The sequence below is a fragment of the Macrotis lagotis genome, chromosome 8 (genome assembly GCF_037893015.1).
Source record: "Macrotis lagotis isolate mMagLag1 chromosome 8, bilby.v1.9.chrom.fasta, whole genome shotgun sequence".
NCBI classification, from domain to species: Eukaryota; Metazoa; Chordata; class Mammalia; order Peramelemorphia; family Peramelidae; genus Macrotis; species Macrotis lagotis.
Genome location: NC_133665.1, coordinates 139,098,590 through 139,112,416, shown reverse-complemented (window position 1 = coordinate 139,112,416; position 13,827 = coordinate 139,098,590). Strand labels below are relative to the sequence as shown.

The 13,827-nt window shown below is 40.5% G+C and overlaps 1 protein-coding gene across 12 annotated transcripts in view; it reads right to left on the bottom strand.

The window, feature by feature from the left end:
• The window catches only part of TMCC1 (transmembrane and coiled-coil domain family 1), a 238,932-nt gene that overhangs the window by 224,642 nt on the left and 463 nt on the right, over window positions 1–13,827 (bottom strand). For 3 of the 12 annotated variants that reach the window (XM_074198496.1, XM_074198498.1, XM_074198497.1), the window contains exon 1: window positions 10,276–13,825. The exons of 3 other annotated variants lie outside the window; for them this stretch is intronic. The gene's annotated coding sequence lies outside the window, so the exon portion shown is untranslated. 6 more of the 12 variants (XM_074198495.1, XM_074198491.1, XM_074198492.1 and 3 more) reach the window with 6 other exon arrangements.

Here is a 13,827-nt window from a genome sequence, read left to right as displayed (position 1 = left end):
CCAGGAGAGTTAAGAACTACAAAAGAATTGAAGTAATAAAAATGAAATAGGCATTGAAGCAGTTTCAAAGAAAAGGCAGCATATAGAGGATTGAGAACCTATTCTTCCTATTTCCAAGACTCTGGGCTTGAATTTTTTTTTCTTGTTTCTAAGTAACTGTTAGGTTTCATTGTCACAGTCACTCTGTCATTCTGTTTCATTTTGCTAATAAGGAAAATACATATTTGCATTTCTTGTTATAATTAAGTTTGTGTTTTTCTCTATTAAATTATTTTTCCACTCTTTTTAAAAAAATTTATAAATTTGTAAACTGCAAGTTATAATCTGTAATTTGGTTTAATCCCACTTGCCTGAAAAAGATAGCCACTTTAGAACTTAAAAAATATAGGTGGCACAGTGCACAGAGCACCGGCCCTGGAGTCAGGAGTACCTGAGTTCAAATACGGCCTCAGACACTTAATAATTACCTAGCTGTGTGGCCTTGGAAAAGCCACTTAACCCCATTGCCTTGCCTTGCAAAAACCTACAAAAAAATTTTAAAAAAATATAGGTGAGGTTAAAAAAATGACAGAATGAAATCAAAAGATAACTAGATGAGAAGAACACATAAGATCACTGTAGACCAAACAAAACAGATGCTGAAAGCCCTTAGCTTCCCCCCTCCCAAATTCACACTTCCAACATGCTCTGGATTTGTTTGTATAAACATTTTCAACCAAGAATGTCCAAAAGAAAAATTTTTTGTTAGGAGTGACACTAGGGGCAGCTAGGTGGTGCAGTGGGATACAGCATCGGCCCTCGAATCAGGAGTACCTGAGTTCAAATCCAGCCTCAGACACTTAATAATTACCTAGTTGTGTGGTCTTGGGCAAGCCACTTAACCCCATTTGCCTTGCAAAAACCTAAAAAAAAAAAAAAAAAGAGAGTGACACTAGGTGAGTAGTTGGAAGAATGGTGGTACCCTTAACAAACTAGAGAAGCTCAAAAGACAGACGACTTAAAAAAGAAAGATGGGGGGTTGAAGACATGTTAAGTCTTATTTGCTTACAGAGCATCTAGGTTCTTAACTTGAAACTGGAACTCAAGACAAGAACTAGGCTGGACTATAGATCTGAAAGTCATCTACACAGAAATAATAAACTCTTAGAAAATTATGAGGTCACCAAATAAGAGTATAGGGAAAGAAGAAAGACTAATACAGAGCTTTAGGGTCCTTACAGTTGAGGAAGATATATAACAGAGACAAGTAGAGATAATATTCAAGAAGAGGGGATAGGCAGTGTTAAATGATATCAGAAAGAGAATTGAGAAAAGAGCATCAGATCTGGCAAATGAGAGATTCTAGGTAACTTCTGGGATAAAAAAGTTCAGTTCAGGATTCAGATTAGAAATTAGATTGTAAAGGATTGAGTAGTGAGTGAGTTAGAGTGGGAGTGGAAGTCAACAAGTATAGATAGCTTTTTCTAAATTATGCTGAGAATGAGAGAAAAGATTTAGGACAGTAACTTCTAAGCATAATAATTAAGGGTTTTTTTTGAGGATGAGGCAGACAGGGAGAAACCTAAGACTGGGGGGTGAGGAGCCCTCTGGGTGTTACTGTAGGAGGAACAATCAACAATAGAGGATGAGATTAAGAATATTTATGTAGCAAAGGACCACTTCTTCCCCTGAGTCTCAGGTAAAAGAGAAGAGAATGGAGAATGATGCCAAGGGAGCCCACATCAAATGGCTTTGGTTTATGTATTATAGTATATGGCAACATGGCTCTAGGGAAAGGAGTGATGTGAGAGACTTGAGGAGAGAACATGTTTGAAATAGATGGGGTGGAGAATGAAAAAGAGAATCAATTAGGGAGAAGTAAAAGGACTGTCTTGTTGTGATAATGTCCCAGTTGAGATTAGATGGTGGAAATGCATAGTGGACTTCATCAGCATAGGCAGACAGATTGCCTAGGTTTCTTCCTCCATCTCCAGTCACTAACATGTTAGTAGCAGCAGAAGGGTTGAAAGATGCAGCCTGACAAGGTTGAAGCAGAGGATGAGGACAGGGAGTAACAATTCACTAGGTCTTTCAGATGAGAAAACTAAAGCCTGGAAAGTTTAAGTGATCTGCCAAAGATCACAGAGCTGGAATTCAAACACAGATTCTCATCTTAAGTTCCAGACTCTACTTTCTTGTCAACTGCAGAATCCTTTTCCTAATAGTTTTTTCCTTGGGTTTTTTGAACATGAGACTGTTATGTGCATGTTTCTAGAACTGGGTCATTTTGCCTGTTCTTTTCTATTTTTTTTAACTAATACTAAACAATTTTGAAAATTATTGATTTGTAAATTAATTTGAAATCTCATTATACTAAGTCTCTTTCATTCCTATTTTATTATTTCCTCTGGAATTTTATTTTTATTGCTTTAAATAATTTTTGTTCCTGCTTTTTTACTTCTACATAGTAATTTTATTATAAATAGCACATAATTAAACCTGTAGATGAATTCAGGTAGTATCATTTTTGTTAGATTGCTGTGGAATGGTCATGAAGAGTGACTATCTTTCCAGTTTTTTAGGTTTCTACTTTTATCTGGTAAGTTGCTTTTTGAGGATGGCACAGATTTGTCTCAGAAAATCAGAGATATATTTATAATGGCATTTATAATGGTAAATCTTATATGTGCCATAAATCATAAGTTGATAGTCAACAAGCATTTTTTAAGTATTTAGCTATTGGGCCAGGAACCATGCTAAATTCAGGCAAAAAGCATGACAAAAGCATTATCCTTGTTCTCCAGGAGCTCATACTCTAATGAGGAATATGATTAGTGACTTATGTGCTGGATGCTGAAGATACAGGCAATAAAATGAAACAACCATAATCCCAACAAGCTCACGCTAACGGAGAAGACACAAAGATATATACGTCAACAGAAATCGAATCAATGCAAATATCAACTCCAAGGGAAGGCTCTGGCAAGAAACAGGAATTATAAAAGGCTCCCCAAAGAAGGCAAGGCCTTAGCTGCCCCTCCAGGTGGGGAGAATAGTCAGTGAAGAGGCAAAGAGATGAAGGGTCCAGAGAGGAGGAGGCCAGTCTGGCTGGTCTAGAGTCTGAGAGGGAGAGGAACCTCCAAGGAAGCTGGAAAGACATTTAGGACCACATGATAAAGGGATTTTAAAATTAAGCAGTTTACACTTTATACTGAAGTTATTATATAAGCATATCTGCATCCAAGAAAAATTCCTTTGGCAACTGTGTGTAAAATGCAGGGCAGAAAGACCAGAGGCATGGAGATTAAGAAATAGGCTACTGCAGTAATCTAAGAGGTGATGAGAACTTGAAAAGTCTGAACAGAACAATAAGGGTCATGGCAAAAGATGTGAAGGTAGAAACAGCAAGACACAAAAGCTAACTGAATGCAAGGTGAGAAAAAATGTTAACTCAAAAATATTTCACGCCATTTGCAGTTTTAAAAATATAAACATTATAAACTAACACTGAACATCAATATAATAGTTGAACTTCTTTTGAAACCATTTAAATTTAAAATAGATAAAGAATTAAGCACTTGCTGAGCATGGCAGCCTTAATAACATGTGCTTAAACACTTTCAGAGTCCCAAGGCAGGTTCTATTTCAGACAGCTCTATTTCAAAGGCTCTCTGATCTCAGGTAGCCCTTATCTACACCTTCCTATAAATCTTCCCCAAGAGGGCACATACAATGTACCCAGAGACTTCTTATCTATCTTCTGATAGATCACTGCAGTCCCAGTGATAGAAGGACCTTTCAATAAAGATCCACTGATTATCCTTTTCTTTCTCCATTTGATCTTTTTGAAAACACCAAGAAGGAATCTCTCTCATTCATCTCTCTAATGAGATTCTTTATACTCCATTTCATACCCAAAGAAACTGAGACTCCAAGAAGCTCAAGGACCTGTGAACCACAAGCTGGTGAGTGGCCAACTTGGGCCTCCTGGGCACCCTCTTCCTTTTCAAACAGATTTGGAATCAGAACTGAGCCCAAAGTCTCACTCTTCTAATGAGCACCTTAACCCTGGACCACTTCCTTATTTCTCTGAGTTCTTCTTGCTCTTCATTTATACAAAGCAAGAAATGCACTAGGATGTCACTAATGTCCCTTGGAGCTCAAACAGTCAATGAAGTTATACAAAAGCTAAGAAGAGACTCTCTCTACCTTGTATCATTGTGTATTCTTCCTGTTAGGAAGCCCTCCTAAGGTTGATGAGCTATGGCCTTGGGATACGCCTGCAGACAAGATGCTACTGATGACACTGCTTCTCTAGAGAGAAGGCAGCTCTGAGTTATCAGAATTAGGCCTAGATAAACAGGTTAGGTCACCCCTTTGTCCTCATCAATGAAGGAGATTACCATGGATGCTTTCTATCTTCTTAGTAAAGTAGGACAAGCTCTTCTCTAGGAAGGAAAGAAGACAGAGCACTGCAGAAGACCAGTGCAGAGAGAGAAGATTTAGAAAAGCTGCTGGGTAGAGCTAAAAGGAATGAGAACAAAATGATTTCTGTGCAACACTGAGAGCCCAGTTAAAATTAGACATATATGTTGGTAAAGGCCCCTTCAGCCTGGCTAAGTAATGTTCTCCAGCAGAATCCCAAACAGCAAGGAGGAGTGGACCATGGTAGTGACTAACAGTTTAAGACTTAAAAGGAAGAAAAGTAAGGCCCTACTAACATGGGGAATGAATGGACTAAGAAAGCAAAGGGTAGTGAAGGGATTGGCAGGTCTCAATCAAGATAAAGAATAGGTTCCAGGTGACGAAGTGATGGCAGGATTATAATAGGATTCTAAGGAAGAATTCTGGGGGTCTGGAGCCAGGACCCAAAGAGTACAGTCCTGCTGCTGATCTATCCCACCTCCCGAGCCTTGCAGCTCACACTCTGCTTTTGCATGAGATGGAGGATACTTTCTCACTTGGCTGGACCATTTGTCAGTCACCACCCTCTTGTCCTATGTGTGGCCTAGGAAGTCTGAAAGATACTGGAAGGTCACACTCCATAAAGCTCTAAAGGAGAGAAAAGCTTATTTGCTTTTCTAGATCACTCAGTTCTTAATCTATACTTGTAAACTTCAGCTTTATTATGAAATGCGAAAATGTGAACATCTAAAATTCAAATGATTAATATGATCATAGCCAACACTGATAAAGAACTTTAAGGTTTGTAAAGTGCTTACAAACCTGGTCTCATTTGATCCTCACAACAACCCTAGGAGGTAAATGATACTATTTTCCCCATTTCAAAGTAAGTGTCTGAGATCAGATTTGAACTATTCAACCTAAAGCCTATGTCCTTACAGTAGGATACAAATATAAGTATATAGATGTATGTGCATATGTATGTGTGTGTGTGTGTGTGTGTGTGTGTGTATAAAATCACCAAGTGTTTATTAAGAATTGACTGTGTGCTAGACACTGGACAAACAAGTACAAATAAAATATCTATGGGGAAGGAACTGACATTTTAATGAAGAAGACAAATATATATAGATAGATAGAGAGAGAGAGAGAGAGAGAGAGAAAGAGAGAGATATCATAAACAGAAAGTACATAAATACAAATATATGTAAAATAATTTAAAGTACAAGATAGTTTGAGGGACCAAGGTTTTCCTGGTCCACCCTGAAGGAGATGGTGTTTAAGCTTTAATTTTAAAGGAAGAGGGGGTTCCATGAGAACAGGTAAGGAGGAAAGGCATCTCAGGCAAGGCAAGAGCAAAGGCAAGGAGGCAGGAGCTGGGGCACTATAAAGGTCTGCTGGCTGGACCACAGAGTGAGGAAAGAGGAATGCTGTCCAGGAAAGGTGCAAAGTTAAGTTGTGTGGATAAGATCCAAACTCCATTAAATTGAGTGGTTTTTATAATATAGTTAGGGTCATAAGAAGCCATTGGAGCTTAGTGAGAAGGGGACCAGCCCCATAGTCACCTGTCTTAAGGGACATCAGCAACAACGTACAGGATGATCATGCGATCGGGAGGCTATTGCAACCATCCAGGCAAGATTTAGTACCTGGTCAGGCTTGCACCATCAGGGAGATTAAGGGTAAGGTAATGCTGAGGATGGGGAGGGGGGAGTAGAGTATACTGAGCTCAATTTCAGACAAATTGAGCACAGGTGTCTCTGGCACGTCTAGTTTGAAATGTCCAACAGACAAGTGGAGATGTAAAAATGAAGCTCAAGGGAAAGATAACTGAATTTATAGATCTAGGAGTCAACTGACAGAGACTGTAGTTAAATCCATGAGAGCTGATGAGTTTACTAAGTGACAAATAGGACTGAGTTAGGAGGAATGGGGATTGAGGTTAGAATCTTGGAGAATACCCACAAGTTTGGGAGCACAATATAGATGACGCAGCAAAGCAGACCTGTCCTGATCAGCCAGACAGGAGAACAAAGAGAGAGATGCATCACAAAATCCAGAGAAAGACTATCCAGTAGGACAACAGTATCAAATACAAGAGGATAGATCAAGAAGAATTAGGTTTGCAAAAAGACCGATTTGATACATATATGCCTAACATACAAATTCACAAAACAGCTTCTAAGAAAGTAAATATTATTATAACTTAGATCGGGGCTGTCCAAAATGCAGCCGGCAGTGCAATTTTATGTGGCCCACATGTGTGTTTTAATTTTCATAAGTGAAAAAATAAAATAAAAATTTGCATGGAATGCATATTGGATTTTTTTAATTCTATCACTAATAAATAATCCTCATTAATACTAAATTTCTTTGGTGTTTTTTAAGCAGTATTACAGACAGAACGTATCACATGGAATTTTCAATCGATTTGTGGGATGCGTTCCATCTGTACAATTCAGACTAATTAATATGCATCTACCTTTATACTGCTGTGGGTGTTGCTTTGTTGTTTTGTATTTGCTTTTGTGCTTCTCACCTTCCTCTGTTATACTGATGATATGCATTCCCCCATTTTCCAAGAAGTTTTACCATGACTTTTTGTAGCGTTTGCTAAACCTAACTAAGGTAAAACTATAAATTAACTATTATATTAGTGTACTGTATTTTTTATTCTGGGTGCAGCCCTTGAATAATTTTATTTTAATGCAGCCCTAAGGAAACTAAGGTTGGAAAGCCCTGATTTATTAAGTGATTCCCTATCAGAGCTGAGACAGCAATTCTTCATTGATTTTCTGATATCACAGAAAGTACAGTAAACTAAGAATCAGAAAACATGGAATGACTGACTTAAGTCATGCAACATAAAGAATAATCTTAAGCAAATCACTCTAACTGTGACTCAGTCTCTGTGGAGAAACAGGAAAAGCTTAAGCTATTCTGGCTGTGGTTGGAAGACTTCTATGTACTGGCTGCAGATCTCCTCTAGCCTTCTTTCTTTAAAGTCTTGCATAAAATTACTACCCAAAAGCAGTTAAGCAAAATGTCCTGCCCCTGCTATTCATTTCACAAAATCATGAAAGTTATCATCCATAATACGAGAAAGTGCAAGATCCTGGTTTTTCTCTTAGAATACCCCAAATCAGTGATGGGAGAGGGGGGGTTGGGGAATAGAGGAAATTTAGTCAAATCAAGTTATAAGCTATTACAAAATTTAACAGACCGAGGGATGGTTATTAATGTGATAAACATCTATATGACAATAAAGTGACCTTTTAGAAGTCTTCTTAATTGTGTGTTCAGTAGCTTCCAGATATATTGTAATTCTTTTGGAAAAGTGGGAAAAGCATGGCCTGTTATAAGTGATTTTTGTATTTTGTGGGAACTAGACCAGCAATGCCATTGGTAAGGAACTCTCAGGATGGAAACTTCTTCCAATACAGATTAGCATCTACTCTGAGAAAACTGTCCACGTTCCCTCCTTAATCAAGTGAGGAGAGTACAGCAAGTAATGAGGTCTGGATCACATCATCTCTCTGGCCTTCAGATAAGATGACTGATCTGGAGGAACCCTTCCAGCTTGGAAGGTCCATGAGTGGGCATGAAGATTTCCAGTCACCAGGCATCTATATATTTTATTTAGAGTTGTACTTTGAGGAAAAGCATAAGGTAGAGCCATCAATTCACCTCTAAGTTTCATTTGCGACGTTCCAAATTTAATATAAACTAAAAATCACCAAAAATTTAATTCAACTCAATATTAGCATGTGTCTACTATAAGGAAAGCACCATGCTAGGTGGTGGCAAAAAAGCATCTGACTAACACAGCCTTGCATGCTGGACTACACTGTAAAATCCAAAAATAGAAAAAAGAATAAAAAAACAAAATCCTCTCAATTTTCCTTCGGATTTTCACAATCTGGTCTTGTTAGCTTTTTGGTCAGCAAGCTTTTCTGCACTGCTCAAAAAGCTCAAACTACGTTCTAATTATAGGAAAAAAGATTTTGCTTCTGCCTATTTCTCAAGTGGTCACTCTGACTAAGACTAGCTAAGATCATCCCATCAATCAGTTGTCAGGTATTCAAGCAGGACTATCAGAAAAGTTTTCCAACTACCAAACTTTTATCTTCGTGCCTACTGGATTTATCAGTCTCCACCCTGTCAACATCAGAATTAGGCTTGAAACTTATCTGGAAAAGGGTGCCACAAAACAGGTCATTCATTCCAAGGCAAAGACAGATATGTGCTACTCTACTCAGTAATAACCTATAAAAGAGGCCCACAACACTTCAGAATTCAGCTAAAACTCAATTAAAACGTAATTGGAGATATTAACAAAATAAATAAAAATGCAATAGAATATCTTAAGACAATAAAGGTCTGCAGAAATCCTAATGTTCAGATGAGTGGCCCCCATTTCCATCAGAGTCTGACTCCACAAAATCTCCTCACAAGTTCATGTCAAAGGCACAGTCTCAACTGGGATGGTTGGCCCTGTTTCAGAGGCCAGAGCTCTCCCCATCATGCCATAAGGGCTCTATATTCTCTATTAAAATGACTTCATTTCCATTATCTCATTTAATGCTCTCCAAGAACAACTCTCTAAGATGACTAAGAGGGATATTAAGAACAACACTTTACAGCTGAAAAAAGAAAGCCTACTTGCCCAAAGCCCCCAGGAAAGTCAATGTCAGGGCTGAGTCCAGATACTAGTTGCCCTGACATCCAGTTTAGAGCTCTCCCAGAACTCAAATGAACTGCTCCCAGAAGATGCAAGGCCCTAGGTGAGTGCTCAATGAGACAGACTCATTAGCTTAAAAAACAAACCCTCAAAAGTTAGAGTAGATGCATTTGCAAACGCGTGTGTAAGGTAATCCAAGTTCAACCCTACACTCCATTAGGTATCTGAAGGTTGGGTCAGCAGAATGCACATCTGGCATGTCTGGCCAAGCTGAAAAGGCTTCAGCCTGTCATCCATGGGCTGGGCTAAGAAGTGGCTCCTCAGCAGCAGTCAGAAGGTCTCAGGGCTCCCAAGGTTTGAGTTCCCACACTTTCTGTAACCAGGAGCTGTCATCATGGAATCTGGTAGAAGGAGTACTGACTTTGAAATAAATCACAGATTTTTAAAACTATTCCAGAACAGTAAAAATTGAGCACAAATATGTGACAAACACAAATAAACTGCTCTGAGAGATTTTAGGAGGAAGGAATCACTTCTGACTACAGGGAACAAGCAGACTGTAAGGAGGAGGCAGCATATGAGCCTCAAAAGACAAAAGAATTTCAACTTGCTCTAATACAGGAGGAGGGCATGCCATACACCATGCTGTCTCATAGAAGAAATTCTGTACATAAATATATTTATCTGTGCTTGAGAGGATCCTAAATTCCTCAGACAACTATCCCATTTCTCCTAAAATTGGAAATACAAAAATCCCTTAAATCAAAACCACAAAACTGAGTCATTTCTGTTCTCAGGAAGGAAACTCCAACCTGCTTCCTCATAGTTCTAAATGATAGAATAAGTTGTCTATAACCACACTACTCCCTCCCACCCCACACATGCACCACACACAGATGTACACACTCACACTCACACACTCTCTCATTCTCCCACCTCACCCACACCAGTAGTGGGGAAAGTACAAGATGTGGAGAGCTTTCAACGCAGCAGGATAGCGTTGCTGGCCATTATGCATCACTTCAACAAACAGGCTCCTAAGACTATCCTATCCTTCCAGTGATGGAATAAGGGCTTTGGCTGAGCGGTCACAGTCACAAAAAAGGGTGCTCTGGCTTTATCCCAGGAGTGTGGCTGTGAGCCTGTGCTACTGAACCTTCTGAGCACACTAGAGAACGCCATCTCATAACAGGAGAAAACAACAGACATACCTCCTCACAATGCCAGCAAGAGATTTTCCTTCTTTGCATAGATGGAGGTGCAGGTGAGATCCAAAAAATCTTGTGAAAAAAGTTCTTTTTAAAAAGGCATAAACATACAAGCTCCATGAGAAAGGGACCCCATGTGAGAAGACGGAGCACTGTGTCTTCTAAGTCCTTGGGACTAAGTGCAGATGTTCACCAGGAGGTTCAGCTTCTGGAGGAAGCTAGAACTGGGAGAATCCTCCCAAAGGAAACCTGGAACCTGCTGGAACAGAGGAGCAAGAGAAGGAAAACAGAAACACAACTGAGTATACAGTATTGATCAACAAATCACTACCAGTGAATGCTCCCAGATTGTTTGGGGCTGGCTGTAAGCTCAGCTAAACGAATTCAGATTGATGGTATGACAACCCATCAACCATCTCATTCATCAGATAAACCTCCTTTGAATAATGGTTAATATTGGGGCAGGGAATGGGTTGGGGAGGAGGGATCTGTTCTTTATGTCATATGGTTTATCCTTTTATGATAAAGAAGACTCTATCAGAGAGTGATAAAAGCATAACCATTGTGGTAAACAGACCACGCTACTTGCTGTAGAATCATGATAATGGTTGTTTGAATTTGAAGAAATAATGCAAAAACATGGGCAGAAAAGCATGTGGATCTGAAAAAGAATCTAAAACAAATGTGGAAACTGAAGAACATCAAAGTAAAGCCAATCAATTTGACAAGTAAGGTGGTTCTGTGAACCCCAGTCAGCCGTCTCAGTGAGCTAAGGGATCTGTCATGTTTTGGCAATAATTCAAAAAGCAGCACTTCCACAAACTCGCCTTATCACCAGACTCTACCTACCTCTAGCGGAGTGTAGTCTACAATATGTGACTAGGCCCCATATAAGGCCCATCAGCATGATTGAGATAAAACAATATTACAAATAGTCCATGCCTCCTCACAATACACAGTTTTTAGCAAGGTCACAAAGCAGGGACTCCTCCCAGGGACTCCTCATCTATTCCAACCCCGTCTATTTATGGGACCCAGAAAAGGTCCCCATAAATGAGTGAGCTGCAGAAGCAGAACAGGTCAAGTCTCCTGGATCACTATCTGGAGATCTTTCCACAAAAGATGGGAGTTTAAGAGCAAAAGGAGATCAGACGCAGCATCGGGAGACACCAGATTCAACTTCCTATATGTTGCTTACTCGCTGACCATGAGGCCCTCACCTTCGTTAACCGGAGTTTTCCAATCCATTACATGGACATAATATCACTTGTGGTGCCCATCTCGTGTATTCTCAAGACATTCCTCTAAGAGAAGCCTGGCAGAGTCAAATATCACCCACTTTAGAGAGCACAGGTGACACTGTGGTACCAACAGCATGAAGGGATTTGACCAACACCCTCCAGGACTCACAAGAAAGCATCTCAGTCACCCCAGCCAGGGCAAACCAGGCCTGTGAAAGGTGGCTGATGCATCTTGGGGAATCTCATGAAAGGAAACATAGACAGCATCAAGGGGTAATTTGTGTTAGTTCCACCAAGTCGAGACCCAACTTGAAAGACTTCCCAGTACATTCACTAGGGAGATAGGATCTCAAGTAGACAGGACATAGAAAAGACAGAGGAAAGGCTGCACAGGGTCCAAACATCTGAAAAACAAAACTGATGCACAGAGAGATTTCAGGCCTCTCCAAGAGTCACACAGCTGAGAACTGTCCGAGACAAAATCTGAACTCGGGTCTTTATATCACTCAAAGCCTACAATCTGTGGTATTTCCAGGTGGTCTCCTAGCCAGGTAAACTAGGCTGAAACTTACTAAGCTTCACAAGAACAGGTATTTTCAGGGCAGGCATGGCTGGTTTATTCACCTGTAAAATGGAGCAGTTGTACTAGATAATTTCTCAGGTGTCATTCAGTTCTAATCTAAGGTTCAATGACAGTATGATAATGGACTACAGTGAACAAGGCAGGGAACCCTAAAGAGGTGGGCAAAGGAAGCCTCTGCCAAAAGGTTCTCTGAAAATTAATTTATATTTTAAGTAAATGGTGATCGATATCTGTAGAGCAAAGTATTTGATACCAGGTGTTGAAGAAAAAAGAAAACTTTTGATGCCATTGTATCATTGCCCAAAACCTCAAGAAAAATGTGGTTAAGAGGAGAGGAAGCCACTGCACTACCAGTGACGCCAACTGGATCACCAAACAGGCATCCTGCCTCTTGTCCCTCTAGTATGATGGCCCGAAAAAAAAGCTGTATACCACACACAGAGATTCCCTGAGGTCTGGGTCAGAGCCTGGGATTCAGTGGTCCCAGAAAGAGAATGCTCAGCATCCTCAAGATGAGCAGACTTAGTACTCAAGAATAAATCCTGTGCAGGTGTCCAAAGTCATTCATGCCAAGATGAAAAAACAGTGCAAGTGTTTTTTGTTTAATTGTTTTTCAGTCATGGTCAAATCTTGGACCCCATCTGAGATTTTCTTGGCAAATTCACTGGACTGGTTTGCCATTTCCTTCTCCAGATCATTTGACAGATGAGGAAACTGAGGCAAGCAGGGTGAAGTGACTTGCCTAGAGTCACACAACAAATTTCTGAGGTCATATGGGAACTCAGGTCTTGCTGACTCCAGGGCTGGCATTCTATTCACCAGGGAGCCACCTAGTTTAAGATACAAACTGTACTGAGAGAATTCAGGATTTTGGAGGAATTTCAATACAGACCCAAGTTACAGGATTTTCATAGCTCTTCAAGAAAGGAGGAATTATACTGGAACAATTCCTAACCAATCTCCTGGGAAGACAGTCATGAGGAAAAATATAACAAAGGAGGAATTTGAACTGGGACGTAAATAATGACTAGAAAAAGAACGACAGGGGAGGAAAAAAAGATGGTGCCCCAGGCTGGAGAATAACATAAGCACTGGCATGGAGGCAAGAAGGAGGGGTGAGTCAAAGAAATGAGATGGTGGGTCTCACCGGAGGGAAAGGTGCCTTAGGGCTGATTAGATTCACTGAGGTGCAGGGGCTTCGCTGTTTCCAAACATCAGTCTGACTCCAGAGCAAAAGAGAGCCACGGTGGACTTTGGGAACTAAGTGTCCAAGTTCTCCGAGTGCCAAGAGATGGGCTTTGAGGAGCCCAGGTCTGTGGGACACTTGATTACATCTGGTCAGACTTTGAGATTAATGACAGCAGTCAGACACGATCATGAGAAAAACAGCCTACAGAGGTTGGCACTTTGTTTGTGTCAGAGTGAAAATATCTCAGGAGCAGAAAGTAGAAATTCTCTGTGTCTTATACAGCACCCACACAGTGTGGGCTCTTCATCAATGAAAATAATGGCATTTGCGGACACAGCGGCGGATTCCGGGCCCGGCCGGGGCCCTCCCTGCGCCGCTGCTGAGCAGGCCAGGCTACAGGCAAGCAGAGACCGAGTCTGCGATCCAGAAAGTCTCCCGAAGGGAAAAGGTCCCCGTCCAGAAGCGATGGCCGGGCCGTCCTATCCGGGTCAAAGCGCGAGCCTGTGCTTTCCGTCTCTTTTTTAGAGAAACGCCCGAGCGGG